Genomic DNA, 17,157 nt, shown 5'->3' with positions numbered 1-17,157 from the left:
GCAGTAATGAGATTGAAAAGAAAAAGAAAAAAAAAAAAAATGAAAGGAGAGGGTTTATTCTTTGTCCCTCATAATATGACAGGAGGACACATACTCTGCTGCCAGGTGGACACACTTCTCCTTCTCTCCTAAAATATAACAAAGTTTCTCAATGTGGCTTGCTTGTTGGAATTCAGGTAGAATTTGACCAATTTGGGTGAAATATGTTTCTCTAATATTATTATATTTGCTGCACTGTGTAAGGAAATGTAGTTCATCTTCCACGACTCCATCGGAGCAGTTTGAACAGAGTCTGAGTTCTTTGGCTCTCCAGCTCTGTTTGTGTCGGCCCGTCTCTATATACAGGCTGTGGTCGCTCAGACGATACTTCGCCAGGAGCTTTCTCTGACGATATTCTTTAATTTTTATTAAGTAAGGTGCCAATTGATACTCTGTCTTTATTTTGTGAAAGTATTTTAATTTGTTTATTTGTGCTGCTTTGATCTGCCAATCATGGGTGTATTTTTCCTGGGTTCTTTGACCTATTTCTTTAATTTTTGAGAGTTTGAATTGAATTTTTGAATTTAGTTGGTGTGTTTCTACTAAATAGTGCAAGGGGTCATTCTCTGGGTGTCCTGCCCTGTATGAAAGAGCAAAGTGATGGTAGGCATCTGCCTGTGAGTCTGACAGATGAAACCAGAACTTCGCTGCTCTCTTCTGGATTTCAGATAAGAGAGGGAATCTGCCCAGTTCTGCCCTGCAACCCAGACTAGGGGCATTTCTGTGGAGACCCAGGATATTTTTGCAGAATTCGAGGTGGAAAATTTCAATAGGATTTTTGTCCCACGATTCATAGTTTAATTTAAATTTGGGGCCCCAGATTTCACAGCCGTACAAAAGAATGGGCTTGATGATGGCATCAAAAATTTTCATCCACAGTTTTATGGGTGGGTTGAATTTGAACAATGATTTTCTTATATTGTAATAAGCCCTGCGTGCCTTATCGGTCAGATCTTTCATTGCCATTTCAAATTGTCCAGAAGCTGAGATTGTGAGACCCAAATAATTATAATATGTGACATGATTGAGAAGTGTTCCCCCAATTGTAAAATTATATTTTTTGTCAGTAAGGCGAGGTTTTTTTTGGAAGATCATGATTTTGGATTTGTCCATGTTAATTGGTAAGGCCCAGTCGCTACTGTACTGCTCTAGAATTGAGAGGCTTTCATGCAGTCCTTCTTCATGAGGTGACAGCAGCAGAAGGTCGTCGGCGTACAGGAGGCATTTGATTTCTCTGCCCTCGAGGGTCAGACCAGGACAGGAGGACTTCTCAAGTGCTGATGCCAACTCATTGATATATATATTAAAGAGAGTTGGGCTGAGGCTGCAGCCTTGACGGACCCCTTTATTTTGACTGAAATAATCAGTTCGTTTGTCATTGATCTTGACACAGCATTTGTTCCCGTTGTAAATGTCCTTTATGATATCATATGTCCTTCCTCCTATTCCACTTTGGATAAGTTTTAGAAAAAGCCCATCATGCCATAAAGAATCAAAGGCTTTTTTAAAATCAATGAAGCAGCCAAAAATTTTTCCTTTTTTTTTTTTGATGAACATATTTTTGAATTAGTGTGTGAAGTGTGTAAATGTGATTTGATGTTCTCTGATTGGGCATAAATCCAATTTGACAATTCTTTAAAATTTTGTGTTCTTGAATGAACTGAACTAATCTGTCATTAATAATGGAACAGAATAGTTTTCCGAGGTTACTGCTCACTGTGATGCCTCTGTAATTATTTGGGTCGTACTTCTCACCTTGTTTAAAAATTGGAGTTATCAAATTTTCTTTCCATATTTCAGGAAATTTTCCTGATTTTAATAACAGGTTGAACAATTTTAGAATGGCATCTTTCAGTTTGGGGCTGCTGTGTTTCAGCATCTCATTAGATATTCCATCCACGCTACAGGATTTTTTGTTTTTTAGGGATTTCATCTTGTCTGTCAGTTCATTTAATGCTATGGGCTGGTCTAAATTATTTAGCTGGTCTTTTATAGTGCGTTCCAGGTTATGTAGTTGGGAGGTCAGATGTTTTTGGCTAAGGGTTGGTTGGTTTGGTGAATAAAGATTTCCAAAATGTTCGGTCCAGATTTTAGGGTCATAGATGGGAAGGTGTTTGGCTTTTTTGGATTTGTCTAAATTGTTCCATAATTCCCAAAAACTATTTTGATCTACTGCCTCCTCAATCTTGTTTAGTTTTATTTTCGTGTGATCAGCTTTTTTCTGTATTAATAATGACTTGTACATTTTAAGGGTTTCTTGATATGTGGCTCGTATTTGTTGGTTTGCTGGGTCTCTGTGTTTTTTGTTTGATAATGAACGTAATTCTTTTCTTACTTTTTGGCATTCTTTATCAAACCAACCAGCATTAGCCATTTCTTTTTTGCTTCTATAATTCTTTCTTTTTCTCAGGGCTTTTTTGGCCACTGTAGAGAAGATTTTTGTTAACTGTTCAGTTGCTAAATTGGTTGTCGTCTTCTCTTCACTAAAAGAAGTCAATAGAAATGAGTCTATCATGTTCTGAACATTAGTGCTTTGGAGCGCAGCTTCATACTGGGCAGGACTGTCTTTACTCCATATAAATTTGGGGGGGAGTGGATACAGTTTAACCTTCTGATCTGAAGATGGCAGAAGATTCACTGACCTGTTCAGACTGAGGACCGTGTGACTGTGGTCTGATAACGGTAGCTGTGGCATCACTGTGAAATAATTGATTTTATTTTGGTCTATATCTGTGATGGCGTAATCTACCGTGCTGCTGCCTAAATGTGAGCAGTAGGTAAATCGACCCAGAGAATCACCCTTTGTTCTGCCGTTAACTATATAAAGACCCAGGCTTTTGCAGAGTTGCAGGACTTGTTTTCCATGTCTGTTTATTGTGTTGTCATAATTCTGACGTGTTTTAGTATATCGTTTTTGTTGATGATTAAGTGGACCGTTTATATATTTGTCTCCATCAGAGCTGATGTAGTCCACTTCCTTCCCCGTTCTAGCATTCAGATCCCCCATTAACAGAACTGATCCTAGAGACTGAAAGTAAATGATCTCTGACTGTAGGGTTGAGAAGATGTCATCATTATAATAAGGTGACTCATATGGGGGGATATATGTGGCACACAGGTACAGGTCCTCGTCTAAACACAAAAGCTCTTTTTTAAGTTTTATCCAAATATGTGTTTTCCCTTTTTTCACAGGTTGAATATAATGCCACAGATGGTCTTTGAACCAAACTATGATTCCTCCTGAATCTCTTCCATTTTTAACATTAGGCTTTTTGATTGAGGGTATTCGTAGCTCTCTGTAGTTTAAAGGAGTGCGGGTTTTGGAGTCTAAACGACTCCATGTCTCAAGTAAAATAATTATATCTGAACTATATACAGTATTGACAAAATCAGGTTTAGTCATTTTCTCTCCAAAAGCTGAAGAGAACATCCCTTGAATATTATAACATGTTATTTTAAACGATGACATTGAAAAATATTGTATTTACCGGAACAATGTATGAATTTATGACCAAATCATGTTTTAAAATATAGATTAATCAATTAAAAAAGTAATATAAAAGGTATATAGAAATATAGTGAGTGAATTAATTTTACAAATGTTACATTTAAAAATAAACTAATAAAAAGAAATAATGAAATCATTAAGAAATAATGATCATACTTGACTACAGACATACTGTGATGCCTTAAGCTAACAGGTTCTCACATATCATTTTTAGCATGTGTTTTATCTGGACCAGGTCACTGGTGTCTGTTCTACCTCGTCCAGCCACTACAGCGGCGTAGCTGTCTGTCTGACTGACCCTCTCTTCGCGGTCAGGATGTGTTTTCTGGGGGCTTTTCAGGGCTGACTCCTTGATGGTTTTTGCAAACAGTCTCATGCCCTCTTGATGGATGTGGATGTGGTCGTACAGATGCTTGTGGGTGATGCGCTGATGGTCGGCTATGTGGACATTCGGCATTGGAGCGCAGACTCTAGCTATCTCCGCATTGATTGTGCTGATGATCCTGTGTGGCACGTCTCTGCGAGGTAGAAGGGTTGAGATGATGACCTTGGCTCTGGGGTAGATCCTGCTGGCTGTTTTCACCACGTTGGACAGGGCTTTAGTGACGTCCACCCTTCTAGCACTGAGGTCGTTTGTTCCGGTGTGAAGAATGATGTGTGACGGTACACCCAGAACACCCTCTTGCAGCAGTCTCAGAGCAGAGTGTGAGGTGGGACACCAGAACTTTTTCACAGATCTCCCCGGAAACAGTCGTCTGGGGTCAAGATGGTGGCCGTTGGAGTCACAGAGGATGACGATGTTGTCTTTACTCTTCTGTTCTCTGCTGGTGCTCATGGGTGATGTTGTTGTTGTTGTTCGTGGTGGGTGACTCTGTGTGGTGTTGCTGTTCTCTTTCCTCTTGAGGCTCTGAGGGGCTTGAGGAGACTGACGAGTTGCAGGAGTGAAGGAGCTCTGAGGTTGTGTGCTGACTCTCTTCTGATGTTGAGTTGAGTTTGGGACTCTTTCAGGAGAGGAGGTGCTGTGTGTTTGTGTGCTGACACACTGCTGATGTTGTTTTGTGTGTAGCTGGTTCCTGGTCTCCTCCAGCAGTCTCTCCAGAGTGTGGCTGTGTTGTTCTCTTATAACCAGTTCCTCTCTCACCCTCCTCAGCTCCTGGCGCAGCTCTTGATTGTCCTCCTCCAGTTGTCTGACAGCGGAGCAGAGCTGTTGAAGTTGTTGAATGCTGTGGTGGCTGTTCAGGTTCAGGAGCTGGTGGAGGTTGTTGGTAGTTTCCTCTTTAAACAGGAAGAAGTCCTGCTCCAGCTCAGCGATGTTGTCTTTCAAGGCCTTTATCAATCATTGCTCATTGCATATCAAATTAATTTGCTATTTTGCTTCATTTATTTATTTATAAATATACACAATACCATTCAAAGGTTGTTGTTTTTTTGGGGGTTTTTTTACATTTTTTTATGCTTTGTTACATAAAATATCTATTTCAAATAAATGCTCTTCTTTTCATCAAAAAATACTGGAATAAAGCATAATGGTTCCCAGAAAAATATTAACAGCACAACTGTTTTCAATATTAATAATAATAAGAAATGTCTCTTGATCACCAAATAAGCATTAGAATGATTTCTGAAGGAACTTGTGACACTGAAGTCTGGAGTAATGATGCTGAAAATTCAGCATCATCAGCTTTACATTTTAAAAGTTATGCAGATAGAGTTAATTTAAATTCTTAATTTACAATTATTACTGTATTACTGTTTAACCTTGATGAACATGAGATAATTCTTTCAAAAACATAAAATAAAATCTATCACAAGTTCCGTTGACAAGGGACATAAATTATAAAACACTGATCGATAATGGACCATTGAGAACTACTGCAACCTTCACTGTCATGAATTCCAATTTGCAAGTACTGCTTGGAGCACTTCTGATATGCATGTGTGAATATTATAACCTATTAATATATGAATCAAAACAAAAATGTGCTGTAAGTTGCAGATGCAAGATGTGTCTTCTTCTGCCTTTCCCACATTATAGGCTACAGACCATTTGACCAAAAAAACTCACCCAAATGTATTCATCTGGTGATGCTGGATGACTGCTGTCAGGGATGGGCAGTATTTATGATACATGTATTTCAAATACGTATTTCGAATACAAAATAGTATTTTGTAATTTGTATTTGATAGGGTTGATGAAAATGGCTTTGTATTTTATATCAAAATAATTTAGTGTTTTGTATGTTTGTATTTTTAAAATACTGTAAAATACTTTGTAAGAAGTCTACATGATGACATCATAAAAATGCAACCTCTGATTGGTGCTTTCTCAGTGGTTTCCCTAGACTTGTTCAGAACAGATGTTAAGTTTTGGTGTTCGTTTTAGTAGCCTATAGTTAAATTTACATAGTTTTCTTGAAAACTATTATACCGAGCAGCAGCCCCCTATATTTATGATTAACAATCAAATAATTAAATAGTTATAAACTAGTTGCTATGAATACAGGAGCCATCAGTGTCTTCTTGTGAATGACTTGTTTCTCATTGAGTCTGTGTTGCTGATGCAAAGTAGGCCCTTCGTTACCAAACACCAAGTAACTAAATTAGGATACAATTATGAGTCATTTGCAAACTGTTAAACATTAAACTGTTGGTTACTTTAAAACTAAATATAATCTGGGTGATCACAGGAATATGTTAATATTTGATCTGTTAAATCCAGCCGCTAGAGGTCGCTTATTCAGTCCTTGATTTCATGGAATCATGGGAGGTGTTGTCTTCACGTCTACAGCCAGTGGAAAAGAGTAGGGCAGAAATCATGTTCATGGATGAGATTATTAACGTTACTGTAGTATGAAGCAGAGCAGGGCGAGGGATGTTGGAGCTGAACGAGACTGCTGGAGAGATTGATAATGAGAGACGAGTGCGACACATGCCAGTGGGACTTTTATTATGCTGCCGTCGCCACTTCCGCTTTTTTTGGTCTAGTGTATGTTGGGTAAAGCAGCGCTATTTATCATATTAGATACATTTGTGTGTTGAAAGTTGTTATAATGCTACTCTGTGTGTTTGCTCAGCAGCTGCTATGAGACACCTGTTGCTAAGCTAGATCGATATTAGTCATGGTAAAACATGATACTCATAGTAAATCAAGAAAACGAGATTTAAACAAGAAGCTATATAACATGATTAGTTTTCAGTCGATAAATGAATCGAAACAGTTCCTCATCTGTCTAATAAAACATATAATATGTTTTATTAGACAGATGAGGAATATAATGCGTCTTTGGTGTTTCCATGGTTTCTACAAATAAAACCAGAAATCGAGAGTAATGCAGGTATGACGCCATTGATGTCATGGTCCATGTCCTAGTTAAAATTGCTTATTTCTCTGGATTTAAACATTCTTGGAAACATTTGGGATAATGTAAGTACACAAGTCAACAAAATATATAACATTGTTCTAGTGGTTTTTGAATATTTTCATCTAAAAATCCTACATATTGTGCCTTTAACCGGTTGCTTATGTCAGATTTATTGCATGACTCGAGCAGAGAAAACCTGTTGCTATCAAACATTGTGTACTTAATCAACTGAGTCAGTGTAATGGTGAAGAGATAGATCAAATTGGCCAATTGATGGAAGGTTTGTGAAGAAATTTTATGCAAAAGTATTTTTTTAGTATTTTTAAAATACAAAAATACAGTATTTTATTTTGATAAATTTTGTGGCTGTTGTATTTTGTAGTGTATTTTGATACATTTAAAATTAAGGTATTTTGTATTTTATTTTAAAATACATTTTGATGTATTTTTGCCCAACCCTGACTGCTGTTTCACTCTGGTTTCACTCTCGCACAGCATGTTTTGTAACTTTGCAAGTGGCTTCGCTTCCGAAGATGCACAACTTCAAAGAGACTGCTCAATTTTGGCCCTTTCCCAAATGGCACCTTAAACCCACACAGTCTTTCTTTAAGTCCGCACTTTCATGACGTAATGCCGCTTTGACTCCCGGGTAAAGTCCTCTGTGTAGCTCGCAGACTTGTGGGCTCAGCTGAAGTGCTCATCGAGGGTGCATAGCGGCCGCAAAGGGGCGCTCACGAGCACCCTTCTGGGACACCCTACGGTCTCATAGACTTAACGGACACACCATTGGTAGCGCAATTTATTGAAATGCTTTTTTTTCTCTGTTGGGCAGAACAAAAGTCGCAGATATATTACTTACTTGTTCAGAAGACATTCTCCGGTGAAAATTCTTACTTTGGTCATACTTCAAGACTACAATCTGACTCCGAAGTACAGTATCCACATTGTGGAAATCACAACTTTCCTATGATTTATAGACATACTGATTGTAGCTCTCCATTGTATTCTCTTCTTCCTTCTCCTATCACCTCTGGCTAACATGCAATACACTGAGGCAGATGAAGTTAGTCATTTTACAGTTGCTCCCAACAGTCTGCACACATGCTGGTCTTTTGGCTATGAGGTTTCTCTCACATGTCCCTGCTGGAACACAAGACAACAGTTGAGTCCAAGCCTCTTCAGCAGAAACCTGCTTCTGGCTAGTGTTCTGGCAACCCTGCTGTTGACAAGCTTAAAAAAAAAAAAAAAAAAAAAAAATCTATTGAGTAGAACTGGCAAAAAAGTATAAGTAAAAAGAAAAGGGGGGGATAAGGCTGTTTTTTTTTTTTTTTTTTTTTTTTAACGGGATAAGGTTTTTTTTAACGTGCTTTGTGATTAATCAGAAATTCTTCTCTGTCAAGTCTTTGATGTTTGGATAACATAGGACCTTAGGTACACAAGAAAACCAAAAACAGTTTTTTGAACAGTGTCATGCCCTTTGAATGCAAATTGGTATAGTTTTAATAAAAAAAAAAAAAATCAAAATGACACTGGCCATGTCTTTTTGATCAAGCCCCATGAAAAGGCCTTGACAAAACAAATGTACATCTGTTCATCTGATCATCATAATCAAAACAATTATCTAGACAATCACTAGACTTTACCAGATTTTGTTGACAATTATTTGATTAAAAAATAAATAAGTGAATAAAAAATAAATAAATAAATATTACATTACGATTGTACAAATAGTATATCTATTATTGCAATTATATGCACTTGGTATCAACTGACTACATGTAATCGCCAAAACAAATCAATCATTAAATTACTATGATTATAATATGTTTCTCTTTCCTCTTATGTTCAATATTTGTCAAAATGAAGATGGTATAAGATAATTTAAAGTTCCTTTTTTCATCATTAAAAAAATGTTAGATCAGCAGTAATCCAATTGATTGTTTTAATTTTAGTGATTACAATTAGACTAGAATAATTTCATAATGAATACAACACATAAATGCTTTATGTACTGGATGCTCACGTCCTGCACTTAGAAATGTTAAATTCATTTACTGTGAGAATGAGGATTTTGCACTATAGCACACATTGGTGACTGGTTAATTTCAAAACTAAAATTAATATTTTCTCTTTTTTTTCTGCCCTTAAAGGCCTGGCATCCATAATCAAGTCATCAATCAGGCACTGTCTTGGATACCCCATTTTTGCTCCCTCAAAGCCACTGCATGTCATTTCTCAATGGCTTTGTTCAATCGGGGGCCTGACAGCTGAAAGAAAGGGAAACACTTCTCACAAAAAGAACCCCTACTCAACTGCCAGCCATTTAAGGAAAATATGAGCTGTAAATTTTGGAGCTGTAAATTCAGCTGAGAAGCTGACAGCATTTCAAATGCACCCACATCCCAGAGATCACGGTGAAGAAAGGGATACATTATGTAAAATGTGATCAAGGTCTATCAGGGAATTTATAACGCATACAGAAATGTGCTTCTCTCAAATTGAAGTGTGTGTCGGTTTGGTCAGAAAGCAGACCTTAGTTTAACTTGATGCCGTTTTATGTATTTATATGCAAGTAATCCAGTAAAACTTCCTTCCTAATGTTGAGCTAATGGAAGAGGGTTATTATGGGGCAATGCAGACTCAGCACTGGGGATAGAAATCTAATTCCCTTATATAATTTGGAAGAAAAAGGAAAACTTGAAGGTCTGCGAGAATTCATTTCGGTAAATGTCAGTGTTCCTGCTAATCAGTCAATGTATTGATTTTTGTTTAGCCTAGTTAGATGATGCTGTCATATTGACAGGACAGATAAATTACTCTGGCATTAACGAAAATCCGTCAGCTCTACTCATCTTGCTGAACAGATGCTGTACTTTTTATAGGAACCTGCTAGCTCACCTACCCTAAAAGTAATTAATTACCATGAGTCTTTTTATGCAGGAACAGTATCCCTGGTAGAAGGAAGAGGATATCTGTAGACTCAGAAGACAGGCTGTAAATCCTAAGTAAGTCTTCAGCTCTGGCCAGTTCCTGAGAGGCTCCACACGACATTGCAGAGTACCTTGTTTGGCTAGACTAGATGGGGCGGTCGATCGATGGTAACAGGATGCAGGTCTCTCCGCTTTCAAACAGTGGGCTGATTTTGTGGTCAGATTCAATTGGGTAATCAATCGCCAATTTTGCTGGTCCTCATATAAGATGATCCAGAGAGCAGGTAATCAACACAGAGCGATGAGGCGGCAGACCACAACAACTGAAATTTTTCCCAATGTTCTCTTTTGGTATACAGCAATGCCATATTGCTTGTGCAAATATAAAATGTATGCCACATGATGCAATGAAAAATGTAGCAGCGGTTATAATGCTTTAAAGTTTACTGTTCAATGTACACTCTAAGAAATGCTGGGTTAAAAACAACCCAAGCTGGGTTGAAAATGGACAAACCCAGCGATTAGGTTAAATGTTTGCCCAACCGGCTAGGTAGTTTTATTTAACTCAACTATTCTTTAAAATTACTGTATTGCTTGCTAAAAATTAACAAAAGCCATATAGTATCACTTATTTTACAATAGTTGGGTTAAATAAAACTACCCAGCATGCTGGGCAAACATTTAACCCATGGGTAGGCAAGTTCGTTCCTAGAGAGCCGCTATCCTGCTGAGTTTAGCTCCAACCTTAATCAAACACACCTGAACAAGCTGATCAAGCTCTTCAGGATTACTAAGGCTATAGGCAGCTGAAGGTTTTTTTTCCAGGGTTGGAGCTATACTCTGCAGGAACTTGCTAGACCGAACTTGCCTACCCCTGATTTAACCCAATCGCTGAGTTTATCCATTTTCAACCCAACTTGGGTTTTTAACTCAACATTTTTTTTAGATTGATGTGCCAGACAGAACTGCCATGTTCACCTGCTCAAACTACTTATCATGAGATCAAAATTGACCGCTTATTTTCTTAATGCATGTTAAGTCATAGTTTGCTCTTCCTGTACTGGGACTCACTTCTCTTTGCTGATATATGCAAGGTTACTCTAAAGTTAAGCCAAGTGCATTCAGACCTCCAGTTTGGTAACCAATGCTCGCTACCAATATCCTGGCCTTTGTTTTTCTTCACTTCATTTTCTCTTGTTCAATAAGTCATACAGAACCACTATTACTACAAAACACATTACAACCACACTGAGTTGCTTTATTACAAGTTACATATTTTAGCACATTTGCATTAATTAGTACATTTTGATCTCAAGTGTGTAATATGTAGACTAGGAGCACAACAGGAGAACAGTTAAACACCAGTTTTATTGATATACAGAGTTAGTGAACAGCATAGACAGGTATCTGAATGCAGCAGAGATGGGTGATGATGAACAGAAAGTAATAATCTATCCTTGAATGTAGCAGATGAGTGAACAGAATGAAGGGGAAGGATTGAGCACACACCTCAGTTGCCATTGACTGGAATTAATCCACGAAGACAGGGGAAATGCACAGAGAACAAAGAAGGAGATGGAGATCATGAAGCGCTGGAGAAGGTAACTTCTTAGACAAATAGTAACAAGGTAAGTAGAGTAAAGCATTCTGACAGAACAATGAGTGTGGCTGAGGTGTGTGCTTAAATAGTCCATGGCTGATGAGATGATGAGTGACAGGTGCAGGTGATTAGTGGTGAGTGACTGGGTGATTGCTGAAGGAGTGCAGGTGATCAGAAGGAGGGATGATGGGAAATGTAATGTGAATGGACTTTTTTTTCTCTCTTCGATTCTGAACATTCTTTTTTTTTTTTTTTTTTATGTGATTCCATTATAATATGTATGGTTGCTATAAAAATCTGAGAAATATTAAATTAATACTTTAATAAATGCAGTTTATTCTGAGAAAAGGTTAAAGACAGCTAGAAGTCTGTTGTTTTCAAGAGAGGGATCTCTGTTGAATTGATGTGCTGCATCACTCTCACAGGAATGCACATTAATCTTAATTTATAGTTCATTTTAAATTTATACTACAGGGACAGAAAAAAAGTGTCAATGAAGTTATAGCTATACTTACAGCGACAAAAGCATCTTTTGTTCTCACATATAAAATGATGAGATTGTTTCTTCTCCATCTATTAAATAGCATAATCAAGCAAAGAAAACAGGGGGGGAAAGGTTCTATAAAAGTAAAGGGAGATATATATGTACACTACCATTCAAAATTTGGAAACATTACTATTTTTAATGTTTTTGAAAGAAGTCTCTTATGCTCATCAAACCTGCATTTATTTGATCAAAAATACAGAAAAAAACAGTAATATTGTAAAATATTATTACAATTTAAAATAAATGTTTTCAAGTTTAGTATACTTTAAAATATACTTTTTTTCTGTAATGCCAAGCTGAATTTTCATCAGCCATTACTCCAGTCTTTTATGTCACATAATCCTACAGAAATCATTCTAATATGCTGATTTGATTCTCAGTTATTATCAAAGTTGGAAACAGTTGTGTTGCTTAATATGTTTTGGAACCTGTGATACTTTTTTCAGTATACATTGATGAAAAAATAGTCAAAAACAACAGCATTTATTCAAAATAAAAATATATTATATATTTTATAACAATATAAATCTTTATTATCACTTTTTATCAACACATCCTTGCTGAAAAAAAGTATTAATTTCTTTCAAAAAGAAAGAAAGAAAAAAATACTGACCCCAAACTTTTGAACAGTAGTGTATATTGTTACAAAAGATTTAATTTAAATAAATGCTGCTCTTTTTTTATCTTTTTATTCATCAAAGAATCCTGAAAAAAGTATCACGTTATAAAAAAAATATTAAGCAGCACAATATTTGTAATAAATCAGCATATTAGAATGATTTCTGAATGATCATGTGACACTGAAGACTGGATTTAATGATGCTGAAAATTCAGCTTTGCATCACAGACATAAATTATATTTTAAAGTATATTATAATAGAAAACCATTATTTTAAATTGTAATAATATTTTACAATATTACTGTTTTTTTTTTCTGTATTTCTGATCAATTAAATGCAGCCTTGATGAGTAGAAGAGACTTCTTTCGAAAACATTAAAAACTTTTGAATGGTAGTGTATATATATATATATATATATATATATATATATATATATATATATATATATATATATATATATATATATATATATATATTAGGAGCGTTACAAACAATGTTTAGTGAAGCTTTATTCAAGCATTAGCTGCAACAACATCAAAAAACAGTATAGACTAAAAGATTAAATGAGATCTAAAAGACTAAAAGATCTTTAAAATTAAGATTTGAACGATTTTGGAATATCCAGAGCTAGCTCACATCATCCTCACTTCTCTCTGACCTTTTCTCCACTGCATGTGTATGGCACAAGTTGAGATTCTGACAGGCAGTTGAAGTGGAGAAGAAATGCATATGTGCAGGTGATATACTCCGTCTAGTTGCATTTTTCCCCAATGTACACATATGATATCATACCATGATATATAGTGAGAATAGTATATAGCTGCAATGTAAACAGTGTGACTCGTCACTGCGTTCAGTGCATCCAATGCAAATCAGCATTTTTACATAATCGTTTCAGCCCCACTTCCTTTAATGTTTAAAAAAAAAAAAAAAAAAAAAAAAAAAGATTTAACGGAAGTCATCAAAAGTACTTTCGAGAAATGGACCCAGGGAGCAATATAGAATGTTTAGAATATTTACATAGAATATTTGAAGCATATGCTTTGGTTGGGTTTATTTTACTGTAAAATGTGTCATGTGTCTGAACAAATGAAAAAATTGCTGTAATTGGCTTTAGGAATTCAAGTAATCCAACTATCTGTTTCATAGGTGTGCTACATTGGGTGAGGAACAGCAGGGTGTCAGAATACTGAGAACAGGTGGGAATGACATCTGAAATATGTACACGAGGCCAGATCATCCCGGCACAAAATATGTTCAATAGAACACAGCCTCCATTTCACAGGTCTAGATGTACTATCCATTCCAAATAATAGCACCTATTTCCACCCAAATGTAAGTGTGAAAATATGTGAGAAGGCTTGGGAAGAGGTCAGGTGAAACTGCAAAAACTGAAAAACTTTTCCATCCCTGTGTCCTTGAAAGGTGTGAGACAAAAGCATCTTCTTCAGTTTACAGGACTTCACTGTAGCATGAGGTGGTTGCTGAAGCATATTATCATTTAGGGGGGAAAACATTAATTCTTTACTGCCTTTTCTCTTCACATTACCAGAAATTTATTCCTGATCATTACGTCTCTTATCATCCAAAATTTCTATTTGACGATCTAATGATCCAGCTGTGGGGAGATTTATTTTTGGCTAGAAGCTCTGGGAATGTCACAGTTTTATCTCCACCATTCCAACAGTTTTTTCTTGACTAAATTTCTCACTCTCCTTAGATTATTTACAAGGCTTTTGATATTCTCTCTTTTTCTCGTTATTTCTAGTCCATAATTCCCGAAGGCCAAGAATCTAAGATTCAGTCTCAGGCAGCTTATTTAAACAGAGTCGGAGTCTACACTACCAACTGGTACAATTGAATTCTGCAGAATACAGAATACTATTGAGGTTTAAGGAACAGCAGAATACAGTACATTGCAAAAAGCTTTGTAAAAACATCAAATTAACAACAACAATAATAAATAATCTAAATGCTAAATAATCCAACCAATAAAGCATATTATACTAAAACAGCTTAAAAAAACTAAGCTTTCTTCAACCGTACAAATCAGCAAGGACATGGGTTTCAGGATCAAACAACAAATATTTTATTGAGGCAAAGTGCTATTTGTCCTTGAGACTTTCCTGTATTTCCGTGAAAAAATATATTTCTAAGCATAAAGTGGACCTTGATTGAGTTAAATGGCATCTCAGCATTGAGCCCGTGTACCTCGTGTAGAGTGACAATAATAAATGGCCACAGAGGTTTAAGGACTGATGTTTCAAATGGGAACAAAATTAATTCATTGTCCTTTTACTTCCATGATTCAAGCACACACTCACAGTGGCAAATTGCGTGTGGTGTTTTGTCTTGTCGGCCTCCTGAGTGATATGTCTAACAGCAGAATTAAGTAATTTGCCTTCATTTATGCTTTCCTATTTCCTGCAAGACGCTCTCAAATACTCCAATTGATGGGGCCTCGTTCAACACGGCAAACTGCCAAGACAGCAGACATCTCGGCATCCTCCCTCTCCACCCGTTAAAACTTCTGAAGCAACGTTCATTTTTAATGGAGAATTGATCTGTGTAAATCAGAGGCAGATAGGGGCCCCTTTTCTCAGATAATCTGATAAAGAAACCTTGCCATTTTCAGACCCATTTACAACAGTAGCCTGCTGGAAAAGGGTGAGCCCTGTTCTCTGCAGCTCCCTGCACCGTAATCGAACGAGCGAGAGGCAGATGATCAGAGATTCAGTGGGTGTAGAGCGAGAGAGGGGGGTAGGGGTAGGTGGAGTGGGTAATCGACAAATCTATCCTCATGCTTAGCTTGGCTGGCTCTCTCATTTGGTTCAAAGTGGGTGCAGATGGATTTTAGATGGAATGGCCTTTGCAAGCGGTAGCCTGTGACACACGTCAACAGCATGACAGCTCGAGGCTTTCGGAAAAACTAGGCTTGTGCCAAAATCATCATACTTATCATGATTAACAATCCCTAGTTGTCTGGATACTGTAGAGAACTAATACAAAAGTTATGCAGACATTTGGTTGAATGCATTACATGCATAGAAATACTGATTACAGCTTCATTGTCCCCTTATTGCCATTTATAGTGCAGTTCTGTCCAGCTTGGCTCATTTAAACCTGTGTGGGCTGCACACCTAATTGCCCTCTGGTTTGACAAGTGTAATTGTCCTTAAGCACCTTACATGTATTACACTGTCATTTCACAGCGAATCAGTGGAAAATCGACCTCTTTACATCACCTTAAATGCTCACTTGTGAACCCGCTGACATTTCTCCAGACCTGAGGCCTCATGTATAAAATTTTACACAGATCTCATCCTAAAAGTGTGCGTATACTCACAAAATGTTTCAGATTTATAAAACCATGCGTACACCAGAACCTATGTGCAAAATTCCCTTTATAAAACCCAGTAAGCAGAAGATTGTGTGTACGGGTTCCATTTGAGGGGGGATGTGGCGGGATAGCATCCCCCTTGTTGAAAAAAATGACAAAAAGCATCCCCTCTGTATAACTACATCCTCCCTTACCATTCCCATTAGATAACAGTGTTGAGTATTATGTAAAACTTATCATGCGATTGAAATAGTAAAATTCTCTACGTATTCTCTTCGTAATTAATGAATTATATATAACAGCAATTGACCAATCAGAACTCAATATTGTAATGTGCTGTGCGCAGTCAGGCAAGCTTTCGTCATTTTTTATTCAGTTCAAAATGGCCAAGAGAACGGTACAAGCACGTCTTTTGATGTTCTTTAAAAATAAGAGAACAGAAGGTATGATATTTCTTTGATTAGTGTTTAAGGACATTCCCCTGACATAACATTAGAAAGAATAATGAACATTGCTAAAGTGCATTGATTCAGTAAGGAATTGTTGTCAAAGTTGCACTGAATTACATTCATAAGTTGCACTGAGTTTCTGGCTGTTTCTATCCAATTATTTAGAATAAAAGAATACATGTTGCACGTGTGACTGTGAAGGACGAGAGACGATTCTGAGAGAGGGGGGATGCATGTGTTCCATTCAGAAATGATCACCCTATTCTTTTCATCTTTACTGTTAGAGTTTTGGAGCCCTGAAAAGTGTGGGGCTCAAAATAATTGCCATTTAGAACTCATTCATAGAGTTATTATTATTATTTTGAATCTGTTGATAATGATTAGACTATAAACACTTCAGCAGAGGTCTAAAGAGTCACTCAAAACCATACTTGAGTAAAAGTACAGATACCTTACAGCAAAAATGACTCCATTACAAGTTATAAGTCACCAATTCCAATACGACTTGAGTAAAAATCTGATTAAAATCTGTTAAAAGTTGATTTGTGAGACAGAAATCACGTTTATTTTCTAAAATAAACACATCAAAATTGCAATAAATCAAGGTTGACACAACAACCTCTTAAACGTCTACAAATACTCAAGTCTGAGTTAAGCTCAAGTGCTCAAAAAGGGAATAAGTAATCAATTTCCTTCTAAAAGGTGTCTGCAATATAACAGATAAATAAAATAATGCTAAGGGGACCTATATGCAATACAATA

Source organism: Megalobrama amblycephala, linkage group LG3 (genome assembly GCF_018812025.1).
Source record: "Megalobrama amblycephala isolate DHTTF-2021 linkage group LG3, ASM1881202v1, whole genome shotgun sequence".
Lineage (NCBI taxonomy): Eukaryota > Metazoa > Chordata > Actinopteri > Cypriniformes > Xenocyprididae > Megalobrama > Megalobrama amblycephala.
This window is presented reverse-complemented; position numbering follows the sequence as displayed.